Source organism: Polypterus senegalus, chromosome 5 (genome assembly GCF_016835505.1).
Source record: "Polypterus senegalus isolate Bchr_013 chromosome 5, ASM1683550v1, whole genome shotgun sequence".
Lineage (NCBI taxonomy): Eukaryota > Metazoa > Chordata > Cladistia > Polypteriformes > Polypteridae > Polypterus > Polypterus senegalus.
The window spans coordinates 192,659,539-192,673,441 of NC_053158.1; positions in this window are offsets into that span (position 1 = coordinate 192,659,539).

Genomic DNA, 13,903 nt, shown 5'->3' on the forward strand with positions numbered 1-13,903 from the left:
CTATTGCAGCCAGGAAACCGCATTAAGCGGGTGGCTGCCCCAAACCTTTCACGCCTCTGGTCTCCAGTTATTACAATATATATATATATATATATATATATATATATATATATATATATATATATATATATATATATATATATATATATATATATATATATATATAATACAACTTCTCTCTGTATGTATCTCTGTCCGCTTTCTACAACAGAACTACTTAATGGATTGATTGGGCTTATTTCTATAATTTGCTTGAACATTCTGGTTGATTTGCTCGGCATGTTAAATTAAGTGACTGCCTGATAATTTTCCAGCAAGACTTGCATTTTTTTCAGACAGCCATTAGCATGCCGCCCGACAGGGCTAGCATTATACATAGGGTTAACAGATACTGTATGGTGAGTTCATCTGCAGTCTCTGTCATGTTTTCATTTTTTTATTCTGTCATGCTATGCAAAGCACAAGATATCAAAACAGGTAAGCCTTCCTTCTGTTTCTGAAGTCCAAAACGTCTGCATTCCTATTTCCTTGTCACCGCATGCTATGCATTGTACTTCCTGATGAGCATTCATTTACTGTCATCTCTCATGCACACAGAGACCCCCCCGTAGACCCCTATGACTAAAGTAACACTTCAGCTACCCTGACTGTCTCCAACTTGCTAAGATTAAATAATTAAAGGCTACCCCTGAAAATACTGTCCATTGATGTTGCCTCGATTAGCTTTTTCTTAGACTCACTTCATGCCTACTTTTTTTTAATGTACATTCATTCGTGTGCATGATTGATGATTAAGATTTTGAATTTTCATGACCGCTTCCCTTTTGTTGTGTCAACTACTTTTCCCTTTATAAGTATATTTTTGGATTCCTTTTAGTTCCTGTTCTGCCTTGTCAGTTTTAACCTTTACCTCACCATTCTGGTTCAGTTTCATTCTGTAATAGGGTTTTCAGCCTTGTAACCATAAAAAAATGAAAGAAAGAAAGAAAAATTTGGATGGAGAAATTTTAGATTGAAAACGTAATAAAAGAAAGGGCAGGAGTATGTGGTTCTTTCTATCTGTCTCTTTCTCTGTCATTTTTTGTTTGTCATGCAGGCTCCTTTATACTGCCTGATCGGGCACCGACAAGACCCTCTGCCCACTCTGAGGTGTGAATACAGCACCTGAGTGATCCACCTGCAGTTGCATGTGAGTGCAATCAACCAAGCACCGCAACTAACCCTGGAGCAGTGCCATCATGCCCCCATCTGTACCCGATCTGAGCCTGCACACACACTCGAGTCTCGATTATTTATTTAAAATTTGCACAGTGCCATGGGCCACTTATCACAATATCTCACTTCCTCTTTCCTTTTCAGTTGCACACCTGATGAAGGCTATACAGCCGAAACATTGGGTCTTTAACCTTCTTTCTTTTTCAGTATGGAAATAACCTGTAACTGTTTCTTCTTTGCAGATGCACACTTATGCAACCCTACAGTTCAGATCAGGTCAAGCTGGGGAGCATGCACTGGTATAGCGCATTGCTGCACCCACCACAGAACGAAACAGCTCGGGATCCTTGTTGGTAAACCCTCAAGTAGACACGCTGTCCACTCCCACCCTTCGGAAATGACCATCTATCTGCCGCTGCCAGGTGTTATGTGGGCATCCCCTTGGCCTGGTCCAGCTTCTTGAGTCCTCAACAATGAGGATCCTGTGAGCAGCCTTGGAGAATCGCACCACATGGCCGTAGTGCCATAACCGACGCTCCATCACTATGCGGCCCTACACTAACTCCAGATTTTGCCATTCTTAAACCCACTTAATCCAGTTTATGATCATGAAAGGGGTAGCAGCCAATCCCAACAGCTCTGGGTACAAGGCAGGAAACAGAATGCAAATTCATCTCAGAGCCACACACACACACACACACACATCTGCATTCACACTTACAGTGTTTAAACCTGGACAGGCCTCCATGACACTCACATAACACTAACAAATGAGAAGGCTGAACAGGACTTCACCTGTAACTATTCATGGTGGCTCTAAAATCCGTACTGACCCCTACTCTCTCTTCCGCTTCTTTTTCCGGTTTCTTTGTGGTGGTGGCCTGCGCCACCTCCACCTACTCAAAGATTCATGATGCTCCAACAATGATGGATGGATTAAAAGGCAGAAGTCTACGTGACCATCATCGTCAAGTCCTTCCGTGAGGACCCTAAATCCAAAGAGGACTGTTTCATTTATGTTAGGTAGAATGCCCAGAGGGGACTGGGCGGTCTCATGGTCTGGAACCCCTACAGATTTTATTTTTTCTCCAGCCGTCTGGAGTTTTTGTTTTTTCTGTCCCCCCTGGCCATTGGACCTTACTCTTATTCTATGTTAATTAATGTTGACTTATTTTGTTTTCTTATTGTGTCTTTTATTTTTCTATTCTTTATTATGTAAAGCACTTTGAGCTACTGTTTGTATGAAAATGTGCTATAGAAATAAATGTTGTTGTTGTTGTTGTTGTTGACTTCTTGAATGTTTTTACAATTTCTCCAGCCTAGCAGGTGGCAGCAAACAAGTAACAGCAGAGATGAATGGGAATGTGCTTAGCAAATAAGAGAGACAGAGAGAGAAGGCAGCTTGGGGACAAGGGATCAGAGTTATAAAACCAGTAGAGCAGTCAGAGAAAATGTGAAAATCTGCTGTGATGGAAACCGGGGAGACATCGAGCCCCAAAACATGAACACACAAAGAGTCCTGGGTTCAAATAATGGAAGGTTTATTGACCAAATTCTTCCACAAAGTCGCCCAAGTAATGCTTCCCACAATACCTCTCCTCACAATATCTCTCATCGCCGCACTGCCTCCTCCAGTCAAGTGTTGCTCTATGTCAGTGTTTCCCAAATTCGGTCCTGGGGACCCCCTGTGTCTGCAGGTTTTTGTTCCAACCAGCTTCTGTTTTTAATTGAACTCCTGGGCTAATTAAGTGAACTGATATTACCCAAGTTCTGTGTTTAGGGAACAATATAGAAATTAGAAAACTAAGTTGGCTAAAAAAATAAATATTAAAATGTACGAAGCAGTTATATAGGAATGAAGTATTTTTTCTTTTTAACAGTATTTTCATCTTGATTTTCATTCTACTTTTCAAGGTGTTCTGATTGTTTAATTAATCCATTATTTACTAATTAGTGGGTCTGATACTAAAGTAGTTGCAGCTTTTGATTATTCAGTGTTGTTTGCCTAAGTGTCTGCTCTGCTCATTTTTAATTGTCATTAATAAGAAACAACAAAGGGGAAAAACTGCACAGAGAAAGAGCAAAATATAATAAAACGAACAAAAGAGAGTTAAGCATTTAAATCTATAGCAAAAGCAGAAATATTTATAAATATAATATAATTTAGGAATCTGTTTGGAACAAAAACCTGCAGCCACAGGGGGTCCACAGGACCGAGTTTGGGAAACACTGCTCTACGTCCTCCCAGCTCAGACTTGCTTGGGTAAGGGAATGCAGTCCCTTTTATTAAGGACTTCCAGTGCCAGGGTGACTATCCAATGGAAGTACTTCCGGGTCATACAAAAGTCCCACGTATTAGGACGCTAATCTCCCTGCAGCGCCCCCTTGCGACACCCGTGGTCCCTATCAGGGCTGTGTTGCTGGACTACATCTACCAGCATTCCCTGCTGGTTCCCAAATAGGCACCAATATGGAGGGCTGCTGCCCTCTACCGTTCTGGGGGAATAACACATCCCCTGCAGCATCTTCTGGTTGGCTGTCCTTCCATCCACTTCAGCTATCACTTCTAGGCCTAGCTCCTTCCTTTCTCCTGGTCGGGATGCCCATCTGTCTGCTTGGAGCCTTCTGTCTGAGTAAGAAATGATCCTCTTTTCTGCAGGGTCGTCTTAATAGCATTATAGGCCCTGGGGCAAAGCAGTCCACTGGGGCCCCTACCTACACAACCACTCACAGAAATAAAAATGTAAATGGTCAAATAAAATTAAACATATTGTGGACTTGAACCCGGACACAGACAGACAGACATCTTAATTTCACCCAACACACGTTTATTTTCACTATATTTACAATAATTGTTTTAGTGCACTTCCCAGTGCCTCCAGCACTGTTCCCCCAAATGTCCAGGCCTCACAGTCTCTGTGCCTCTCTCTTGGCCGTCTCCAGTCCTCTCTCCAGCTCCACCCAACTTCCACCATCGAGTGAAGGGAGGCGGCCCCTTAAATAGGAACCTGGATGGGCTCCAGCTGCTTCCCGGCATTCCTCCGCAGACACGCCCCAGTGTGGCGGAAGTGCCAGCTGCGCACCCGGAAGCCATCCGCGTGTCCCCTGTCGTCTTCCCCCCAGCACTTCCGCCACACCAGGGTTGTTCAGGCACCGGGGCGCCGCCTGGCGGTGGCCATGGGTCCCTACAGGGCTGAGCTTCCAAGCCCTTTACCCGAGGCCCCCAACATAACCATAAAATCCTGCTTATAGTTTACAAAGCCTTAAATAATCTGCTCCATCTTATATATCAGAGTGTCTTACACCTTATATTCTAAATCTTAACCTTAGATCTTCAAATGAGTGTCTCCTTAGAATTCCAAGAGCTAAACTTAAAAGAAGTGGAGAGACGGGTGGCCTTCTGTTGTTATGCACCTAAAATCTGGAATAGCTTGCCAATAGGAATTCGCCAGGCTAATACAGTAGAGCACTTTAAAACACTGCTGAAAACATTACTTTAACATGGCTTTCTCATAGCTTCATCTTAGTTTTATCCTGATGCTCTGTATATTCAATTAATTATCATTATTATTCATGGTATTCATATTCAAAATCCGTACTAACCCCTACTCTCTCTTCTGTTCTTTTTCCGTTTTTCTGGGGTGGCGATCTGCACTCTCACCACCTGATCAAAGCACTGTGATGTCCCTACATTGATGGATTAAAGGCCAGAAGTCCACATGACCGTCATCATCAAGTTCTTCCATGCGAACCCTGAATACCACGAGGACTGCTTGAGGTCATTTATGTGAGTAGAATGCCTAGAGGGAGCTGGGTGATCTCGTGGCCTCTGAACCCCTGCAGATTTTATTTTTACCCAAGTGGGGTCACCTGGTATGCTGATGGGGTCAGGAGAAAATATTTAAAGATAAAAATAAAAAAAAAATTAAACAATGTATTGAATAGAAAAGTGAATGTCAGTATTTAAAACAGATGGGGTTGCGATAAAGTTCAGATTTCAAAATGGGGTCACTAACCGAAAAAAACTTGGGAAACTCTTTTCCTGTTTTTTGGTGTACAGTATTCATATTTTCACTCTTGAATCCATGCAAAGTTTTATAAATGAAACCCCAGGTCTTTAAATGGAAATTTAAAGAGTTTTGGTCTTTTTTTTACAAATTTTTTTATGATTTCACATTTGTCTATTCCTTTAAATTTTTTAATCAACCTTTTGTACTCTGGAGTTTTGACCTCAGCTTTGTTCAGATTACTCTCTGTGTTTTGTATTTTTTTTTTGCCCTAAATTTCTTCTGTCTCACACCTTTTAACCTTTCTGATTTGACTTTTTGTAAAGATTGTAATGGTTACCACACCCATGGCACTACCATACTAGACTTACTTAAAGCTGCCATAATGGAAATCGTCCAGAATTATTTGTCATTAATGGGAATGGGTGGATGGATTAAATTCCGCAGCTCTGCCTTAATTCCTGTAAACAGTCTGAAGCAGCTGACATCAAGTCTTATCATGTCATTAATAAAAAATGTTAACAATGCGAGACACGCTTCAAAAATCTGGCTCAACCTCTTCTAAGCGAAGCTGTCTTTTTCCATATCCTGTTTCAGATTTTCAAACAGATGAACTGTCTGGTTAGATTAAGGATTTATTGGTGGCACAGTGGTTAGAGCTGCTGCCTCTCAAATCCAGGGACTTCATTTCGATTCCCAAGCTTGTCCATTTCTGAGGGGACTTTGTCTATGTGCAATGTTTTTAGAAGATGTGATGAATCATTTGATCCTATATGGCTGTACTACCTAGTATACAGTGATATCACTAAGGACTCTGATGCAGGTCATAACAATAGCTGACTAAGCATCAAGGTAGGTGGCACAGTCCTTAGCATTGCTGCCTTGCAGAAGACGCATCCTGGGTTTGAATTGTATGTCCAGTCTTTGCTTACACCAATGATCATCAAGTTTGGTTCTGGAAGGCCACAGTGGTTGCAGGACTCTGCTTAACTATCAATACCAAAACCAATTACAGTATTTCTCAAACAACATCATATTAGCCACCATGTCTTTGAAGGTTCCCTTAATTATTTTCTTTAGTCTTAAAGAGTAGCATTCTCTCATTTTAAATGTTTCATGTTTTCTAAACCAATGAGATGTGATTGACAGCTCACCATTTGGTCTAACTTGGACTCATTTATTATAGCATTAGAAAATTGTAATGAGATTTGGGTTTGTCAGATTAATTTGCTTCTGTTCATGGTTTTTGACCTTTGGATTGCATTTTGGGATTTGTTTGTCTACGATTGCATTTGCTAGGCAACTAATTTTTGTTTCCATTTTTGTTCTTTTTTGTTATCTACAAGTAAATCATCACATTTATAAAGATTATGTACGCACACACACACACACACACACATATATATATATATATATATATATACATACGTATATCAGTGGTTCTCAACCTGTGGGGCGGGCCACCCTAGGGGGGGCCAAAGTAACAAAAAGAGGGGCGCAAAGATGTGAAAAAAAGAAAACAAGAATCAAAAATATGAAAAAAACATCTGTTGAAATCAAAACAAATTAACTTAAACTACATTCTGATACTAGAACAATAAATATAGAGTTAGATAAATGTCGATAAAAGTTAAGTAGGTATAGTAAAATATGCAGCTACATTTCAAAAAAATGCTAGGGGGGCGCGATTAAAACTGTTATGAAAACTCGGGTTGCAAATACTTAAAGGTTGAGAAATGCTGACATATATATATATTATTATTATTATATATATAATAATAAAAATTAATATTATTATATATATTTTTTACAGATTTTATTTTTTCTCCAGCCGTCTGGAGTTTTTTTTGTTTTTTCTGTCCCCCATGGCCATTGAACCTTACTCTTATTCGATGTTAATGTTGATTTATTTTGTTTTATAATTGTGTCTTTCATTTTCTATTCTTTAATATGTAAAGCACTTTGAGCTACTGTTTGCATGAAAATGTGCTATATAAATAAATGTTGTTGTTGTTGTTGTTATATATATATATATATATATATATATATATATATATATATATATATATATATATATATATATATATATATATATATATATAGATAGATAGATATATATATATATATATATAGATAGATAGATAGATAGATACTTTATTAATCCCAAGGGGAAATTCACATAATCCAGCAGCAGTATACTGATACAAAGAAACAATATTAAATTAAATAGTAATAAAATGAAAAATAAAAATAAAAAAGCAGACAATAACTGAGTAATGTTAGCATTTACTCCCCTGGGTGGAATTGAAGAGTCGCATATTGTGGTTGGAGGAACGATCTCCTCAGTCTGTCAGTGGAGCAGGACGGTGACAAAAGTCTGTCACTGAAGCTGCTCCTCTGTCTGGAGATGATCCTGTTCAGTGGATGCAGTGGATTCTTCATGATTGACAGGAGTTTGTTTAGTGCCCGTCGCTCTGCCACAGATGTTAAACTGTCCAACTTTAATCCTACAATAGAGCCTGCCTTCTTAACAAGTTTGTCCAGGCGTGAGGCGTCTTTCATCTTTATGCTGCCATCCCAGCACACCACCGCGTAAAAGAGGGCACTCGCCACAACCGTCTGGTACAACATCTGCAGCATCTTACTGCAGATGTTGAAGGATGCCAACCTTCACAGAAAGTATAGTCTGCTCTGACCTTTCTTACATAGAGCATCAGTATTGGCAGTCCAGTCCAATTTGTCATCCAGCTGCACTCCCAGATATTTAAAGGTCTGCACCCTCTGCACAGTCACCTCTGATGATCACAGGGTCCATGAGGGGCCTGGGCCTCCTAAAATCCACCACCAGCTCCAGGTTTTGCTGGTGTTAAGGTGTAAGTGGTTTGAGTCGCACCATTTAACAAAGTCTATATAAATATATATATATATCGTATATATTGTAGCAGATAGAAGCATGGTCCACCTCTAACACCCTCAGGTACCACTCTGAACACCAGGTGAAAGTATAATAATTATTACTTTTATTATTATACAGTGCACAAAGCACCCTCCACTCTACATTCATAAATCACAAAACCAACCAATACTCTTTCCTCCTCGCCCAGACACTTCGCCCTCCTACCTCCCAGCTCAGCTCACTGTCTGGGCCTTCCCAGAATCCTTTTATAGCCCCTGACCCGGAGGTGTTCCTGTCCAATTAGTCCACAATTCCTTATTCCTTCCGGGTCAGGGCAAACGGTTCTTTTCTTCACCCCGGGAGCACGTCGTTTCTTCCCGTCACATGACTATGACGTACTCCCGGGTTGTAGGGCACATGCGAGCCTATGAGCCCCCCTACAGCGACGCCTGGTGGCCCCCATGGTATCCAGCAGGCCTGTGTAAAAACACTACAAAGTCCATGATGCCCTGCTGGAACTCGGGGCATGAGTCATGCTGTCGGGAGGGCTCCTCCTGGCGGCCTGGGGGTGAGGGCCGGAGTAACATGCCGGCAATACACCACAATATATATATTGTGGAGACTGGCCCAGACACAGAGAGGCGGACATGTTCATTTCACCCACAAACACGTTTATTTACAAATATATATGTCACAAAGTGCACCAGAAAACCCCAAAGTCCTGGCCACACAATGCCTTACTTCCTTCAGGCCGCCTCCTTGCCTCCTTTCTTCCAGCTCAGTCCACTCCGCTCCCGACTCTTGCACCGAATGAAGGGAGGCGGCCCCTTTTATCCGCACCCGGATGAGCTCCAGGTGCTCCCTGGCAATCTCCCGCCGACACGCTCCAGTGTGGCGGAAGTGCCGGCTGTTCTCCCGGAAGCTCTCTGGGTGTTCCTGCTTCTCTTTCCCCCAGCACTTCCTGGTGTGGTGGAAGTGCTGAGGTCCAGGTTCCCAATGCATTGGGGCTCCCCCTGGCGGTGACCACGGGCCCCTACAGGGTTGGGCTTCCAAGCCCTCTACCTGTGGCCCCTAATGCAACCAGGATGGCAGCCCCCACGTGATCCAGGATGGGCGTAGACCCTCTTCTGGTCCCTCAAGGCGTCCCGGCCGAGTTGTTGCCCCTGGCATCCCTGACAATATATATATACTGTATGTTGCATAGTTTACTGTCAAATAATACAAAGAGTACGCGACACGTGTTTCACCCTCATTTGGGCTCATCAGGTGTATACACTCTACTGCTCCCCTCTTGGGGATCGAACCTCAGACATCGGCGTCAGAGACGAAGCCCCTTTACGCTGCACCATGGCGTGTGGTTCGTTTATTTGACAGGCTGTAGGTCCGGAGTAACTGCATTCATTGCATTCGTAGTCTGAGTCCCGACCTGAATTGTGTGGGTAACGCCCTTGGTTGGTCTGCCATTCAGCAAACATTCGCCATGGTGCCCTCTTCAGTTGCGAGAGGGGAGCAGTAGAGTGTGTACGCCTGATGAACCCAAATGAGTGTCGTGGCTGCCTGGATGTCCTCAATGGATTGAAATCGTTTGCCTTTCATGGTCATTTTCAATTTAGGGAACAGCCAGAAGTCGCACTGTGCCAGATCCGGAAAATAAGGTGGATGCGGACACAACGTAATGTTTTTATTCGACAGAAATTGACATACTAGAAGGGATGTGTGACAAGGAGCGTTGTCATGATAAAGAATGAGACCATATCAACATTTTCCTCGGTTATTGATGTTGAAGGACGTCCTGATCTTTTCTCGTCTTCAACCGTGTCAGATCCATTACGAAATCAATCAAACCACTTGTAAACAGTCGGCGCAGTGTCACCATTATCCGACTTTAACATCTGATGGGTTTCCTGAGCCTTTTGCAATTTGAAACTAAATTTCATGTTAATGAGTTGCTCAATATCCATTATTAATGACAAACGTGAAATCAGCAGTGGCTCACAAACAACTGACATTATCAAACCAATTGAAACTGGTCACAAACTAGGCTCTAGGATGAATGTGTCAGAACCTGCATTGAATTGTTTTGCATTGCTCTTGGATGGTGCTCTGCATCAACCTTTACCATACTTTTTGATCACACCTCGTATATATATTGCCAGAACAAAAGGATGAGAGAGCCAAAAAAGGTTTGGGGATACCCACCCTGTATATTGTGGTTGGTTGCTGGTCAGGCAAAGAAAAATTAATTTCAGCTGAGTTCAAGATGGAACTGATGTATAGGTGGCAAAATGGCGGCTTTAAAGTTAGGCAGAGGAAATGAGGTCATCTGAGCTGGAACCAGAAGTGATGCCATCGGAGTCAGAACCAGAAGTTTCATCATATTGGGGTTTTTAGCAGTTTTTTAATGTGCTCCACCGTATTAGCCTGGCAAATTCCTATCGGTCAGCTATTCCAGATTTTAGGGGCATAACAGCAGAAGGCCGTCTCACCACTTCTTTTAGGCTTACCTCTTGGTATTATAAGCCAACACTCATTTGAATTTCGGGTGTAAGGTGAGAGGCATTCTGAAATATAGAATGGAGTTAGATAATTTAAGACTTTCAGTATCCATCCATTATCCAGCCCGCTATATCCTAACTACAGGGTCATGGGGGTCTACTGGAGCCAATCCCAGCCAACACAGGGCGCAAGGCAGGGCGCCAGCCCACCGCAGGGCACACATAAACACTCATACACCAAACACACACTAGGGACAATTTAGAATCGCCAATGCACCTAACCTGCATGTCTTTGGACTGTGGGAGGAAACTGGAGCACCAGGAGGAAACCCATGCAGACACGGGGAGAACATGCAAACTCCATGCAGGGAGGACCCAGAACCCTAACTGCAAGGCAGCAGCGCTACCCACTGTGCCACCATGCCACCCCCAAAAGCAGTATTTTAAAGTCAATTCTAAATGGTGTAACGACGCTAAGACTGGTATGATGTGCTTGGATTTTTCTTTTCCTAATTAAGATTCTGGAAGCTGCATTCTGTACTAGTGGTAACCGATTGATGTCTTTTTTGGTTCGTCCTGAGAGGAAAACAAAAAGTGTGAACTCATTTTTCAGTATCTTGCAAAGTTATAATGGATCTAACTTTTGCTATACTTCTTAAGTGACAAACTGCTGTCCTGGTAATCTGAGTAATATGTGATTTAAAATTCAGGTCAGAGTCAATAATTACCCCTAAATTCTTTACCTCTGTCTTGACTTTTAAGCTTACTGGATCAAGTTTATTTCAACCTCACATTGACTGCAAATGTATCATCAAAGCAGAGAGCGAAAAACACCACAGAGTGCCAGCGGCACTGCAGCATTCACTTTTTGCACTAGCCCAGTGAAAGCCATAAAATGAGTCTGGTTTAAATGTGTGGAACTTGACCCGGACACAGACAGACGGACATCGTTTTTGCACCCAACACATGTTTATTTACACTATATTTACAGTTCAGTTAGTGCACAACCCAGTGCCTCTTGCACCGATCCCCCAAAGTCCAGGCCTCACAGTCCAACTGCCTTTCTCCTGGCCGCCTCCAGTCCTCTCTCCCGCTCCAGCGGCCCCTTATATAGGAACCTGGATGGGCTCCAGCTGCTTCCCAGCATACCTCTGCAGACACGCCCCAGTGTGGCGGAAGTGCCGGCTGCGCACCCGGAAGCCCTCCGGGTGTCCCCTGTCTTCTTCCCCCCAGCACTTCCTGGTGTGGCGGAAGTGCTGGGCTCCAGGTTTCTTTGCTGCCTGGCGGTGGCCACAGGCCCCTACAGGGTTGGGCTTCCAAGCCCTCTACCCGTGGCCCCCAATACAACCAGGGCGGTCGCCCCCTTGCAGTCTGGAGGAAGTACAAGCTCTCCTCCGGTCCTCCTGGGCGTCCCGGCTGGGCTCCATCCCCAGCCGCCTGCGACAATGGTGAAGTGTCTAATGGTCCCCTCCCCACCACCACTACTTTTAAGCCAAACTCACTCATGGTTGTCTCGAGACATACTGTATGAATTGTATGTGGGACTCTGCTCTGCCTCTTTCATGATTCTTAAACAGTTTATACTTTATATTGCTTGGCACTGTGCCTCCTTATTCTGTGCTGCTGCTACAACAAGTGAATTCCCTTTGAGGATCAATAAAGTCCTGTGTGTCTACTTTCCCATCTGTCTATCATAGATCATGTCTGTCATGTCTATCCATCACATGCTCTGTCGCTGACCTGTTTTCACAAGCTCTTGCAAAATGTTGAAAATGAAAGAAGAAAAGGTGTGAAGGAAGGTTAAAAAAAAGATCAAAGGTTAGTCAACCAAGTCAGAATTGTAATTTTCAAATTAATGTAAATGCAGTGATTCTGTGAAATAAGAGATGTGGTCTCAGAAGCATGACCTGGGTAAAATTTCCACGGCTGACTTTTGGACATGTCTAAAGTTGTGGTTCTCCAACTGTTCTGAGGACCTCATGTAGCTGCTGGTTTTTGTTCCAACCAACTTCTCTTTTTAATTGGACTTCTAGCCTAATTAAATATGCTGTAATTTCCTAGTTTCTATGCTTTGGGGTCGATGTTGGAATGATACAAAAACTAAATTTTGGTAATTTTCTAGCATTTGTGCATATTACATGGTGATAAGTTATTATTTTTTAGCTTGAGTTTTAACATTTACATCATCATTATGACTTTTGCAGAAGTACACAATATGGCCAATACTTTGTGGACACCTGACTATCATAGAGTATCTATTTGAGGTTGCTGAACATCCCATTCCAAGACCATGGACATGAATGTGGAGTTGGAATTTGCCACTATAACTGCTTCCATTTTCCTGGAAAGACTTTGGAGTGTGTCTGTGGTCAGTGTCAGTCAAAGGCAGTTGGGGGTCCCCCATGGTGCTCCTTGAATTACTAGAAAGGTGCCCCCTCAGTCCCTCTGTGTTCATACCCCGGGGGTGGCGGGAGGGGGTTTGGCTTCGTGGGCTGGTGGATGCTTGTAAAGGTCCAGAACTTAACTTTCATAAATGGTGCCCCTTGGGTGACGGTACTCTTGGTAGCTGCTGATGTCACCTAATGGATTGACCTGCTCTGCTTGAATTTGTCTCCACATGTTGGATGAGAAGACAGGATCAAATTTAGCTGTCCAATTCATTCCAAAGGTGGTTGGTAGGTTTGGGGTCAGGGCTCTGAATGGGCCACTCAAGTTCCTCCATGTCTTTGTGGACAGGGGCACAGCCATGCTGGGACAGGAAAGGGACTTCCGCAGATTGTTGCCACAAGGCATCATCAAACTTTTCACCATACCATGTTGTGATGCTTGGGTTGCCTGCAGCTGCCGTGACCTCCTTGAACCCGGATATTGATAGTCATGATCGGGACAACTACGGCCATATGGACACATAATAAAGCAACAAAATTAGTGCAAAAGTACATTATGCCGTTTTATTCTACAAACAGTGTCCATGGAAAAGCATAGTGCGGTCAGTGCAATATTCTTCAGTAAATAACAAAACCCAGTGCTCACTAAGGAAGTTAAAAGGTCAAATGAAAAACAGGCAGGCAGTGTGGTGTAGTGGTTAAGGCCTTGGGCCTCCAATCCTGAGGTTGCTGGTTCAAATCACACCACCGTGTGACCCTAAGCAAGTCACTTAAGTGGCCTGTGCTCCAACTGGAAAACCAAAAAGATAATGTAACCACTTGTATCAGAAATGTAAGATGCCTTGGATAAAGGCATCAGCCAAATAAGTAAATATAATGTAAAAAAAATTAAAAATATTAGCT